Here is a 15,656-nt window from a genome sequence, read left to right as displayed (position 1 = left end):
TATATCCTCTCTTTCTATATCTATCTCATTCTTACTTGTGCTGTGCTCGCTATTCTTATCCTTTTCCTGCAGTGGTTCCATCGTCACAATCTCTCTATCTTTGTTTTATTCCTGTTTTCCTCCTTTTCGTTCGGGCGGAAAGAGTGGGGATAGACGCCTATCGTGTCGGACGAAGGGGCGTGGTGTGAAGGGAGGGAAAGCACGAAACGTGGCAACGCCACACGACCGTGCCACGAGCAATGGCGTAGATATGTATATCGGCAACGCAGCAGTGACTCAGCACCGGGTAGCAGCGCTGTTGCTGCTGATGGTACTGGTGCGCTACGCTCTGCGTTGGCTACGTGATATAAGACAACGTCAATGTAGACCTTTTACAACTCGGTTTTGTAACTCGATTCTGTATGAATACCCGACCAGACGTCGTTTGCTCATGGTGTCACGCCGCGACGTCGGAGATACGCTGACGGCGACATGTTTGCCAACTGAGTCCACTTTCATGGAACACGTGTCGAAAACAACGCGTACCGAAATCAATTCGAATTATGAATAGATTTAGCACTAGTCTGGTTGAAAATTGCATTCCTTAATTTAATGATGATATGATCATATATCATTGATGCTAATTATTAGAAATAGTTTTTTAAAGAAATTTTTTTCATGAATATTAATGACGCATATATAATCCGAAATATTTGAATACATTATAAATTAAGTTATATGATGTATCTAACTATCTTTGATTTTATTATAATTGCAATACCTTGAACGAATATTCTAATTTAATAATAGAAAAACTTTAAACGAAAATTTATGTTCATTCTATTTTTAGTACTTGGAAATAATACCGTTGGAAAGTGGAGCTTAAGTGCCAAAGAACGACAATGTCATATCAGCAGCCGATAAAGCAGAGACTCGAGAGTAGTATTACATGGAGACGTCCTCGTGGCCAGTGGTTTTGTTATATCGTGCCGGTGTTTAGAATTTCGTGCAAGCGAGCCCGGGAACTCTTTGCCTGCATCGATGACGAAATCAAGGCATACGAGGAGAGAACTCTGGACTGAAGTCTGACTTGGTGGGAGCGGCTGAAGGCCGGCGTTTTGTAACAACGAACATACCGGACTCCGGAACGCCTACGACGAAATTTCGGCGTTACTCATGGTTCGATTAAGCAACTTTTATGTTTATGATACCTTTTCTGCTTCCATAATTTTGCGTAATTTTTTTCGTAATATTTCTATGCAATTATTGTGTTTTCGTGTAGCTTGTATATATGTATATGTAACAGTAAGTATATAACGTATAACATATACAGTAAATTCGTATTAAGATTTTAATATATTTAGAATTTGTAGATAAATTATGATAAATATGGCGGAAGAGACATGAAATTTCGTGTCATTTTAGTATCGTTAAAAGTTTTATGTTTCAATGCCATTTTATATTTAATACGTAATGTAGGAATACATATTTAGATAAATTATTAATAAAATATAAATTTTTTATCGGAATCTAGCAGGAATATCATAGTATCGTTCTATCAATTTCAAGAGATGCAATGAATTTTCTGTAGTTTTTCTAGAAATCGATGTAAGTTGTGCTAAATATAATTATAGTTCGCACATTAAATTTTCAAATGACTTGAAATATCTAGCGATTGTTCTCAATAGCACATTCCTATTTTTATATTCCGATTTCTACTTATTCCAAAAGTTTTTTTTTAAAGATTGCAAAATTTTAAAAAGAATATATTAGATTAAATAATTTAAGATTTCAAAATCTTTTACTATTTCTTGCATATTTTTAAAATCGTTAAGAGTTGAAGAGCATTTGATATCTTTATTATTATTAAAAGTAATTTTAAAAATATAATCTAAGAGAACAATGAATTAACCATTAATGTCTATTGGTTAATATTTCTCGATTCCACGCACAAATAAAACTTTATTAACGCTTCAAACACGATACACATGATAAAACGCGAAGAATAAAACAGTGGTGAAAATAGAAGTATGTAGAGAAATTGAAGAGAGAAACAGCGTAATGATAGAAAAGGATAGAAATATATGTATAGATGGAGCCCTGGCGCGGGAAAGATGAAAAGTGAGAAAGATGACCTTTGTGTATTTATGTATTCTGTCTCATTTGCACAGAAGTAATCTATACTACAAACAAAATCGCGGGATCGCGAGAAAAGCTGGGAATAGAAGGTAGCTGCACTATCGGCGATACGTCAGGATGTCGAAGAGGGAACCAATCGTTTCTGGTGGAATTGGGCTCATAGTGCGCGCATATGCATCCGTGAAGGGAACTGGTTACCGACCGCGATTCGATGAACGCGGAAAGTTCCCCAAAGAGGACCGTTGTAAGGCGCCTGAACTTGATGTAGATGAGAATACGAAAATAGTGCGAGGCGCTGCGCGAAACATGGCACGTTGGCATTTGCCACTGACATGTTAATTATGTTTTTGACAAGGGAAAACATATTTTTAAAATGATTTCTTAGGAACTCTGACATAAGTTACATATATAAAAATAAAAGAAACATTTTCGAGATGTCTTTAGAACTTTATTTCTGATTTCGATTACGAAAATCGTTCGAAGTTACGATCGATTCCTTAAACTTTTTCTCGAACTTTTCATTTCTCTTTTTTTTATTTTTAACCGATAAAATTTTCATTCTTATCAATTTTTTCTAGACTGCGATACACGAGTATTCATCGATTATCAGACAATAAACGGTATCTAATCAGAGAAAATGATTTAAAAATAATCGACAATGAAACAATTGGCGTGGACAACTGATATGATCGTTAAAACGTAATGAATTCATTTGCTCCATCGTTTTTAAAATAATTTCTTCTTATATATCATAACTTGTCATGTTGATATATCGCTTCTTTAGACTATAAATTTTTCATAATTTATTATCCACTATGATGCACTATTAATCCCATTTCAGTTTTGTATTTTTTATCATGACCTCGTTATTTGTAATATGCAACGTGAATATGCATTGATCTAAACACAAAGATGTTCACGTTCATGACTATGAAATTATTGTTCTATAACAATAATAACCACTAGTATATAAATACGAGCGTTCCAACTGGAAATGGAATGCACTTGGGTTGAATTTTGCGGGGAGAAAGTATACGAAAGGGAAGAAAGTGACAAGGATGTCTTTTAGCCATGTTGCGACACATGGAAACTTGGCGAAGTTTAATACATATACAGTTCCTTTTTCGATGGTTCTTTTTATTCGTCCACGGTTATGTGCTCCACATACGAGTTGCCGGAGCACAAGTTGTCTCTTTCACTTCGCCTTGATCTCTAGCCGAACTAGGTGCATTGCAAAGTTTTTCTTTCTTTCTGAATTTTCATTAAAAATGCATATATTATTCTAATTCTATATAATAAAAAAATGAGAATTAATCTTTTTTTGGAATTTTTATTAATAATATTCAAACTATAATTTAATTATATAAAATGTATATATTTAATTATTTTCGTTATTTTAATTTTTACCGGCTATGTATAATTCATATATTTAGACATGTACTACAAGTAGTTTCAATGTTTAAAAAAATTGATTTAGATTCTTTTTATTGAAATATTTAAACATTATTGAATTTAATCAACATTCATGAACTTATAGCTCTGAATTCTGAAAAAATTCATATTTTTTAATTTATTTCAATAAAATAAAAAATTAATATTTAAAAACATAGATTATCACTTAAACTTATACAAATATTTCTTTTCTAAACTTATGCAAATATAAAAGTAAACTTTAATCTGGTACAAAATTGATTTTAAAATCTATAATTAAATATTTTTTAGTTTTCTTTATAAAAATTATAAACCATTTAAATTTTTTTTTCATTATCTTATAATGTATATATTAAAATTCTGACTTTATCAGATTGCTTTATCAGAAAATAAATCTAATTGTTATATATTTTTTTACATTACATGAGGCAAAAGCAAGAAGTTCGCTTTTTCTGATAATGGTAGAAGAGTCTTTTAATTATTTGAATAAAAAATAGATTTACTTAAATATGGTATAAAAATTTTTTGTTTGTATCTAATTAAAATTTTAAATAAGTATATTGCTTATAATATAAAATATATATTCTATAATATAGAAAATACTTATTCATGTTGAATCTATATCATAATCTTGAAATGGAAAGATCGATAAAGCTAAATATAACGTATAATGACATATAATGATAAGATGAAATAGAAAAGATATAAAAACGACATATACTGGTATTATAATTTTTCCTAGAATATTAATATTATAACTTATCAAACTATTAATATTAATCTACATATAATATTAATATGAATATTAAATTTTAATAATTTTGGATAAAAATTATAATATACATGTATATTTATTAATATAATTGAAAACTATAAAATTATTGAAAAAATGATATATATATTTTTTCTAAAAAGAAATAAGAGAAATATTATATGAGTTTTTATTAAAAAGTTTAATTCTATACTCAATTTTTTAAATGAAAATTTCGTCATTTATATTATTTTTCCTCTGATTATTTCATATATATAATTGTAAAAAAAAATGTTTTCAAACTACGTATTTATTCTAATTACAAATTTTATTTTCTATACCGAGAATCTAACCTTTGATAGCGAACGCAATATTGGATGCGAAATCATACGAAGGGACAGCTGTGCCACGTATTGTGGGTCTCTTCGAACATCAGGCCCCACTCTGCCTCAGTGTCGAGGCTATAGTACGGATGGTATGACACTATAGCTGTTTCCGGTATGCTCGTCCTTCGTATGCTTTCGAGCGACTGCTTCGACAGAAAACAACTCGTACTTATTTATATTCGAATCTCTGATACGACCTAAAAATTTGAAATTATTACATAAAAGTCTAAAATACTCTTATACAGTTCATACGTGTTTTTTATACGATACGTTTTTATTCATTATACATTTTATTTTGTTTTATTTTATAATTATAATGTATTTTATACAAGTTATTTTTATCTATGTTATTTTCATAATTATGAAGATAATATTTATTTAGAGATTAATTACTAGAGATACTGTTTAAAGGAAAACAGAAAAAAATACAGAATTTAAATACAAAATTAGCTTAATTGTCATAATTTAAATTAATGCTTTTAACTTTAAAAAAAATTGAATATTTTGAATTGAGAGATATTATGAAAATTTTGTGTCTGTATAAAATATATATATAAAATTTATGCAATTAATCATTGTACAAATTATTTACAATTCTTTTATTATAATTTTAAACACATTGCTGTTCAACTATCTTTTCTGATCGAATAAGCTAAAATTGTTAACTTGAGTTAATCATATACCTTCAAACACCTATCCAAAAAACTATTATCCTTATAATTTCACTATGTTATACATAATTTCAACTTACATCTTCTCTTAAATTAAAGTATATTTTCATAATATTGAAAAAGTACAAGTCTCGTTTTAAAATAACAAACTCGAAGCGGTTATGATGAATCAACTTAAAAAAAAGAAAAAAAAATGGCAATAATCCGTCTTACACTATGACTCTCAACCCGTCAATTATTTCAAACCAACGATGCTCTCTTGCACATATAATATACATATATACATATATTCCATATCACGTCGCTCGATAATTATTCGACACTCGAGTAACCTTCGCTCTCCTCTCCGGTTCGCGAGTCTGGTGCTTCTTGTACGGCCAAATTGCAGATTCTTATCTTCTCTTCCAATCAATTTTCGATTGATCCACGGCGGACGAAAGGCGGTGGGTAAAAATGAAGTCCAGGAGGAAGAGCATTAATGCATTTATACCTGAAGAGTATACACGGATCTCTCCGTCCAGCCGGGTGTTTCACGCAGCTGCTCGATCTGACGGCGACGCTCCCTCGGACGTCGAACACGCATAAGCGCACGTCTCGCTCGAGGAACGCGAGGGGTTCGTTAATTGCGTTAATATAATTACGTACGCTCGTAAGGAGATAAAGCAATGATTAATTTTATTGTTTGATGCTTTGCTTTAATTAAAAATTATTATTTTAATTACGTCGAATTTCTCGGTGATCTTCTCGGGGGAAGTAACAAGGCAATAGAAGGTTTTGTTTGTGGGATAATTTTGATTAGGGATTTTTGTTGAGTTAAGATTTTTGAACAGAAATGAATATTACTAAAAAAAAAAAAAAAAAAAAAAAAAAACTAAGAATAGTAATACTCATTTAGTTTTTGTCACGAAAAAATATTAAATTAGCTATTAATGGTTTTTTAAATTCTAAACAAATTTAAAGAAACAAATTGAATAACTAATTTCTTATGGAAAATTTTCATTTATTAATAAAGATATATTTAACGAACAAAAATAATATTTATGAATTCTTGACATTTTTATTTTTATTTTGTACGTAATTTGTTTAATTTAAATAAAAATTGTTGTAAATAAATATTTTTATTGTTCTGTTAAACATTGAATTTGCAAATGAAATTTGTAATTAATGACATATATATACGAGAAATAAAATTTTCATAATCAATTAATAATCGATTCTTTAATATTTATTCAACTTGATTTGTGTTTGTAATTGCAGGTGCATTGCAAGTATTGCTTGTAGTAGTTATTTGAGTTTCAAAGTGACGTCGGTGTTCGAATTTTCATGCATATTAGTCAAAAAATTATGATGAAAAACGTGAAACGACGAAAGCCATCCATTCGATTCATAATTTCAACGCATTTAAATGTATAAAGAGGATATATGGTTGAAGGTAAGAAGAAGAGTCTATTATACTATTACTGCAATTTTATGCTATTATGTTATTTATTTTAATGAGACATACGAAGATTGGAGCGTTGTCCAAGTTGAAATGGAAGGTTTAATTTAAAATCAGATCCTTCTGAAGATAAAAAAAATATTCTCCTGAAATATTTAATTACTCAGCAGTTAATTAGATAAGTAAAGAAAATAAATAATTAATTAGATTCGTTAGATAAATAATAAGTGTAAAATAATAAGCATCTGAGATTATTTATCGCTATTTTCCGCTATTAATATGTCGATAGATATATCATTATATTTCAATTGCTCCAATTTTTTTTTTCGAAGATTTAAGAATGGAATTAATTAATTTTAATTATTTTCGGAAGAATAATATTTTTTATTTCTTTATTATTACTTATTTACGATGCTAGAGCCTTGTTCACTGCAATGAACAGCCCAAAGATAAAATTTACATGCATGTGAATTATTTTCACGCGCAAAACAAAATTGAGCACCGTAACGGGGTTAAAACCGTGATCATAGTGATAACACTCCCATAAATAAATATTTACACATAATAAATATTTATACATAGAACTATAGACTGTCCATACATTGCATTATACAATTCATCATTATGGATTGTAAATTCAACTACTTTTATCGAACCCTATCAGTAATGCAAATAAAATAAAAAGTTTTAAAACTCGAAACACTTTCATCATATACAATTATTAAAATAACATTTAATATTAATTACGTATATTCCAAAACATCATCCTTAATAAAAAAAACAATCTTCAATCTCTTTTTCCCCCCTTTCCGACTTATTTCCGATATCAGAATCGCTCCCTTTCCATTTGTGAAATTTTGCAAAATTCGAGAAAAAAATGCGAATAATTCTAGATCAAAGATCAAAAAAAAAATTATTTTCGTTTCCATAAAATTTAACGAGCTCTCATCTCATCTCATCTCATCGTTCGTCATCGTTTCATTAATCCCTCAAATATTATTTATTCTCAGAATCAAACGAAATTCCGGACTTATGTATAAGAATTTAATACAAAATCATCCCTTACTATTCCGGGAATAAACTTGTTGCATAGAATTGTAAGAATGTTCAACAACATCCCCAACAAATAATACCATTCATCCGCAAACTCTGCCACGGCGTATTTCATAAAATTACGCGCTCTGCCGCGTTGTTCCTCCGCCCCTCCCCCCCCAAGAAAACTAAAACGCATTCTTCACCGGAACGAATGCCACCTGCGTAACGGGCGCAGGGAACGCGAAAATGTCTTTTAAAATGCATTTGCTTATCTCGGTTCGCGATGTACACGGGCGATACGATGCTCCAAATAATTTCAACACGGCAGAGGGAAGTCCATCGCACTTTCCTGTTGCGTCACGCATGCCGACGTATAACAGTACAACGTACGGTGTGCTGCATGTGGCTTCACAAACGCGTGGCCGTTTCAGAATGTCGCCGATACACCTACGTTAGATTACGTTGGCCGGATAGGAGCGTCTGGGGTTAGGGATCACCGATCTTGCATGATTTAATGCGTGTGCACGCATCTTCGTGACGCGATACGTCTCTTTGTTCCCTGGCAAGAAGCGAGTAAGTTCAGGATTGTTTGGTTGTGATATAAGTGGCATCATTGATCTTAGGAGGAATATATTTTACTAAATTTATTGGCTGTGAAAAAATTGAAAGGACGAAAGGAAAGTATCGTGGAAATCGTGTAATTTTTATTTGGATGTTTACCTGTTTATTTCGATACGTGTTTCTTGATTGAAATTATCAATTAATATTTAATAAATTTACGTAGATTGGTAATAAATTGTTTTTTAATCTGAATGTTGGGATGTATTTATTACTTCAACATTATTGCAAAATTGATAAATAATTATCGACACGTTCACATGCACATGTTGATTTTCCCTTTCATTTTTATGTAATATGTATAATGAAACATTTATTAACTTTTTTGTGAAAATGCTTTTTTAGCTTATTGATTACAATACTCGTATTAAAATACTATTTTTAGCTTATTGATTAAAACGCTTGTATTAAAATGTCATTTTTTAGCTTATTTATTATTAAAATACTTCTTCAAAATATGTCACAGTTTTCAATGTTGTTTTTAATAAGCAATAAATGTCACATATTTAAATCGATGTAATATAAAATTATTGAATAATTGATAATTCTATGTAGGTGTCTTTTCCCGCGTTTTAACGAAATATTTAAACTTTTTAATTCGCTCGTTGAAATATCGATTAAAGTATGATTACAAGTTATAATCTATCACTAAAAATCACTAATGATTTTTGTATTTATACAGCTTTCTTTGACACAAATATATTCAACGATAATTTATATCAAGATCCGAGTATATCAATTAGATTGTGATAGCCGATCGAATCCGGTCGAATCCAGCGATGATGGAAGGCGAAATCGTTCGAATTTTCTCGAAAAGCAAAGGAAAAGAAACGCGTTCCTCGCAGATACCCAAGAGTTTTCCAAAAATCGCACAAGATGTTAATTACTCCGCAATCACTCCGGAATTATCGCGAATTCCGCCGATAAAACCACGCGAAAACAACGCGTTAATCACCCGCGACATTATTACGTTATTACGCGCTTTTTAATACGTCTCGGCTATTAACGTTATTCCCCCGCAAACTCCTCCGCGAGAATCGGAAAAACCGGTCGCAAAAAAGAATCATCGATGGTGTATCCATTGTAAACCGATCTTCGTTATCGCCATTTTATTTCCCCATAATTGGGGACACGCGCGTGCAGGTCTCGTAATTAAACCAGGTATTATTTCCCAAACAGCGCAAAGCACATGTTCCATAAATTTCTGCGTATGCCGGTAAAGGTGCGAGTTCGTCGCTCCGCCGCGATAATTAATCACGCCCACGCCCGTGTATCTGGCCGCGGTAATTAACTTTTGTCGGGAGGGAGGGTGGGGCTGGAGGAGGAGGAGGGGTCCAGGGAGGGAACGAAAGTCAGAATCTGGGAAACGCTGATTACCAACTTCATTAATTCGATACATATACAGAATAGTAGCCGCCACGGTTACAATTCCGATACAAGCTTTTATTTGAGCTCGCCGCAAGTTAATGGAATTAATTACCCGAATGGTAAAATGCGGCCAATCCATAAACAATGATATTACGACGATCTATACGTAGGCCCATAATATAGCCGAGGGAAACGAACGGCTTATATCATATTCGAGAATTCAGCGTATAAGCAAGAGGGGGCGTCATAACACGTTATTTTTCGCGATGAAAGCTTCGATCGGCCAGGAATATTGAAAGTATAGACGGAACAGTTTCATTTGTCGGTGTCTTTCGATTGTTACACGAAGTTGTTTGGGATGGCTGCGATGGATGCTTCTTCGAGATCGTGCAGTGTGATTCGTATATATATATATATGAAGATGGTGGGGTTGATATTTCATTTATATGGCTGCGTATGTTGGTTCGTTAAATATTAGGACATTCCCTGGTTTCGTATAAAATCAGCGTTAATTAACCTGGATTATCGGAGATGTGATTAATCGGTCGGAATTTTAGATATGTAAATTATGCACTCTTAAAATTGAAAATTCCATTGAAAAAAATTTGGAATCGAAATGTAAATGTGAATGAATAATAGAGAAATCTGTGATATAAGCGATTACAGCTGATCGAAGCAGTGATAGATAGACTTAATGATTGAATATTTCAGTTGATTGATATATTGGATAAGAAATAACCTTTCTATGAAAAGATGATCATAAAAACCAAAATAGTTATTACTATTACTACTAGTCCAGAAAAGAATTAAACTCTCTCGAGCGTGAACGAATTTTCACTTTTCAATATCCAGTTATCGAGAAACGATTTTAAAAATTCAAAAATTTTTGCTGCAAGTAAAAATTTCCTCCCTCGTTTAAAAAAAACGTATATTCACTTTTATAAATTTCTACAATACGAAACGCGTTAGAGCCCGTCTAATAATCCGTCTAAATATTAAATCCTATCGTTTCCATTCAATTTTCCATTCAGTTCGAACCGCGAGAGAAAGTGAAACGGTCGAGTTGCTAATAGGTCAAGAACAGCAGGCGGAATTCCGTGATGGTTATGCTTGCAGACAGACGTCAAACTGGCGGTATGCGGTCCCGGTATTCGGTTCTATCATCTTTATGCCACGATACACGTCCATCCTCCTTCATCCATCTCACCCGCACGCGTAAACGTCGGTTGTTGACCGGTCAACGGATCGCAAACTCTTCCTCCTCCTCTTCCTCCCTCGTTTTCGCTCCTCTCCCTTCCGTGGAGAGAAACACGGAAGAACCTTGGCATTGGTCTCGCTTCTTCCGCTCAATTTAATGCACGTCCAGTGACGGTCGGCCGCATTTGCGATTCATCCGCGTGAGGGGCAAAGAAGGACGGCCTTGAGCTGGAGAATAAGGGTGAAGAGAAAAAGAGAGAGAGGGAGAAGGTCGAGTGATAAAAGGGGTGAAAGATTGTGGCGAAGAAAAAGAGGAGGTGCGTCGAGGTGATGCTTTGATACCTAACCTAGGGTGAGCCTGGCTTACATACGAATATATCGTACCTAAACATCCAGCCAGGTGCGTCGTGTATGTATACATACACGTACCTGTTGCTCACTTCATTGTTCTCCGTGTCGGTCGTTTCATGTACGTACATGTATATATATATATATATATACATATACATATACGCTCCTCATCTACCACCCCCTCCCTTGCCTCTTTTCTCTCTTCCCCGGTTGTTGCGGTATGTACTCGTAGCTACCGGCCACTCTCACAGAGACCCGCCTCTCATCCGCATGAACACACGAATGTAAGCAAAGTATATTTACGAAGGTACACGGTCGGCCTCCTACTTCGACCGCATACTTATGCATGTACACAGGGGTCTGGCCACGAGGAAGACGGGCCAGGATGGGCGCTAGACGTTTCCTCGTCCTCCGGATATTTATGTATGAGTCGGATAAACGGTTGCAGAAAGACGAGGGAGAGAGAGAGAATTGGTGAATACAAGAGCGGTACACCACCGATGCGATGGATCTCGCGGGCTAAGCCGCTCGGCATTCACTCGCTGTCCTCTTTCTTCCTCACGAAGGAGGAGGGAAGAGTATAAAACCGAATCCCTTTCTTCGTAGCGGACCCGATCCTTACGTGCGCACGGTGGTCGGCGTGTTAACGTTTACGCGAGCAGAAGTTTCTCCATTCATAACCGTGGAGAGCAATGGTCCCCCTTCGGGCTGTGTTGCCCGTGCATGTATACGCGGCTCTCTCTTCGATGGTAAATGTAGGTTACCGCCGGTGACGACTCTCCCCGTGTTGCATCCTTGTTGTTTGCGTTCGTTCCCCTCCCCGCGAGCTCTTGGTATTGGTTATCCGTGGAAGGAAGGATCTCAAGGTCGCTGGAATCTGTTTCCAGTCTTCCTCGCCTCTTCCGCCCGATCTTCCACCTCGGTTTTTCGGAGGGGAAACGATTCACTTCGTGTTATCCCGTGAGTGTTTGTTATTCCGTTGTTTTTATCGTTTCGAATATTTATTTAACCCCTTGACGGGGTCACGAGAATAGAGTTCACACGTTCGGTGATAACGTGAGACACAAAATAAGTGTCTGGAGTGGAACGAGAAATTATTATCCATTCCTTTCGATAAATATATAAGCCTTGAACGTTGTTCAGGGTTGTAGCACGGGTGATAATATAAAGAAGTGTTCGCATAAATGCATATCTAATCAATATTGAAGCCTTCGTTTAAATAATTCTTTATTCCATTTGAATTTCATAAAACAAATTGTAACGCGCGGTTCTAAATTGATTGATTGATTTTTTGCATTCTTATGCATCAATCGGTATTCAATAATTGCTGTTGGGGTAGCGTTTAATGTTATTAGGTACGTTGATAAAAAGTACTTTTCGATAAAAATTTTTTTTTTAAAATTGCCTCCCTTTAATGATCCAAGTCACAAAAATGAATCAGTTCTTCAATAACATTCACGTATTCACTTATTCGAAATTATTTTTACATGTTCGTGTCATCCTCGAACGATAGATACATATATATATATATACATATATACTCAATTGCTCGACAATTTCTTTCGTAATTTAAAGTCATTTCCTGACGACCGATCTCGAGAAAAGAGTGAATCCAATACAGTTGGTCTCTTTGATTCTCGTTTTATCCGACATGTTAGTTCGAGGGTGTGTGGGGGGGGAGGGGAGGGGAGGTGAATCTCGTATCTTTGCCCATGGCACAAATTGAACCCTTCACACGGCCGCGTGGAACACGAAGATTGCTCTTGCAGAAAAGTCGCGGCTCGTGTTAATGGGACGATTTGCGATTCAACGCTCGCTGATTTCGAGGAGGATGAAAGAAGTTTTCTGGTTGAACGGTGGCCTTTGTGCGCCAACTTCTATTGTGAACGTCTACATGGTACTCGGCATTTGCGGATGAAAAGAAGTACTACTGGGACGAGCACCGTTTGTGTTTGGCCCGGTTAACATTTTGCCACAGCTTGATTTGCTTAAATTATACGTTTCTCTCTTATTCCGTGATGAGTATGCTCCGATGAAATTTTTATTTCAGTCTACTTGCATTAAACAATTTTTATCTCGCTTTTTTTTCTTTCTCTAAGATGAAATTTTGCTCGTCGTATACTTTATTAACGTCTTTATTCCAAATGGTTACGTTGTAACATGAAAGGAGAAAGCACGTGAAAGATTAAAATTAACAACACGAATCGTATTTTGAACATCGATATTCAATAATACACGCTAACTTGGGAACTTTTTAATTTTTCTCTTATAACAGTTTATTAGAAATGTTTCTCTTTTTCTTTATCACTATGTTCTTTTTTTCATATTGATAATTTACAATTTAGATCAGTTCCTACGATATCTGAATATCTGAATATCTTTTATATTTGAATAATTAAAAATCAGATAAAAAAAATTAAAATTTTTAATATCTCAACAATATATTTTCAAAATATTTTTTTTTATTGTCTTCCTTTGTAAAAAAAAAAGTATAATTCGAATAAAAAATAGAATAACAATTTTACACAATTAAATTCTAATTAAAGACTATAATTCAATGTAAGGTTTTTAAAAATTATAAGAAATCGCAATTAATATCTGTCGCTTGTTAGCCACAATTAATAATATGAATAATTAGAAAATTTGAATATAAAAAAGTCCAAAAACGACAATTAATTAAAACGAACCTCGAAAGACTTAATACCGTGCAGAAGGGAATATAGGTGGAAGAATGGCGGCCAGTCTGGCAAGTGGCGCCCCCTCGTTTAATCCCTCCTCGTCCCTTGTTGGAAGCCGCGAAGTTTAGCATAAGATAGCGTACGTTCCATCCTTCTTTCTTCTCCTCCCGGCTTCTCTAGGTCAGATTGGGTATTTCGAAAGTGGTTGCCACCGCATACACACGTATACAGGGCCGAAGACAGGGGTGGGTAGTGTAAAAGGAAAGTAGGGTGGTAGGTGAGAGAGGATGCAGAGAGAGGTGAGCAACAGGTTCTCTAAAGCTCGAATGACACGCTTCAGGGATTTTCGCGAAACGGCTGTTTTGCCATTTTGCAGGAAGGTTCGATGGCACTGGGTGAATATTGGAACACAGTCGAATCGTTCTTTTTGTGGAAACTTTTCTAAGTGTGGAAACTGATCTATGGAAAGCAATATGATCAGTTTTGTGAATGTCTTGAAGAATTTAATGGTAAACTGGTACGAATGAATTTTATTTTTTTGTATAAATTTTATAGAACTTGATAGATAATAACTATATTGATATCTCATATTATATAATTGTTCTATAATTTCTGAAATGTTATCTTAAATTAAAATTGATATATTTTGTATAGATATAATATTATATTGCATATGCAATAAACAATTATATAATAATAAAAATCGAGCAATTATCGATATTTAAAACTATTCAACTATTACGTTTCTTTCAATTAAGTATAACATATAGTAGAATTTTAACGTAGAATTTAAATGCATTAAACGTTAAAAAGAAGCCTATAAGAAGAATGTACCAATAATATATGCGCCAATTTAACGCATATCTATTTATTCAGAACAGTGTCATTATTTAATATCATAGTTTAACAACTAATCATAACACGAAAACACCAACGATATGGTGTTACATATATACGAGCATAATCAATCCTATTTACGAACTCGATCTTCGAACTCAACACTATATGACTAGCGTACACTTCAAAAGAAACCAAAGTATATACTATATCAAAATCATTTTTTAACGATATGTGAAACAATTTCGATGCTTTATATTTCACTTGCAATACTGTTCCATACGCACAAATTCGATCAATCCCCCTTCGAAACCGTTATCCTGTGATCTATTTCCGAGCTCGAGCAGCAGCCTGGCAAATCGTAAATCGTGGGCCAGGAATAGCCCCAAGGTCAACGGTACATCCCGATTTCGTGACGGGTAGAGAGAGAGGTAGAGGGAGCGCGTGGGAAACCGGGCCTGAGGTCGTACGCACATGGTGCGCGCGGCCGAAGTTTCGAAAGCACGTGGCCGAATAAGTTTCGCTAGGGCCACGTCGGGGATCATACGTCACGGCACAGCTGAGCCTCTTGCATCCACGTGAAATACCGTCACGTTGCTCCTCGGTGTGCGTTTCACACGTATACGTGAACACACGTATATCCGTGTACATCCACCAAGGGGATGAAGGAAGGGTGTAGAGATGAATATGTGAATATGTGCCACGCGAGCGAATGAAAGTGAAAACGGGGTTGGAGGGCCTCCTCCTGCTCCTCCGCCCCCAACCCTCCTCTTCCTC

At 34.5% G+C, this 15,656-nt stretch overlaps 1 long non-coding RNA gene across 6 annotated transcripts in view; it reads left to right on the top strand.

Moving 5' to 3' along the window:
• Nucleotides 1-299: 299 nt before the first annotated feature.
• Nucleotides 300-15,656, top strand: part of LOC116414172 (uncharacterized) — a 152,360-nt gene continuing 137,003 nt past the window's right edge. For 5 of the 6 annotated variants that reach the window (XR_015294629.1, XR_015294625.1, XR_015294626.1 and 2 more), the window contains exon 1: nt 300-1,158. This is a non-coding gene — a long non-coding RNA (uncharacterized LOC116414172). The remainder of the gene's footprint in view (nt 1,159-15,656) is intronic. The other variant, XR_015294624.1, reaches the window with a different exon arrangement.

This window comes from Apis florea, unplaced genomic scaffold (assembly GCF_048593485.1).
Source record: "Apis florea isolate Af1SG1 unplaced genomic scaffold, ASM4859348v1 contig_3798_pilon, whole genome shotgun sequence".
Taxonomy (NCBI): Eukaryota; Metazoa; Arthropoda; class Insecta; order Hymenoptera; family Apidae; genus Apis; species Apis florea.
This window is presented reverse-complemented; position numbering and strand designations above follow the sequence as displayed.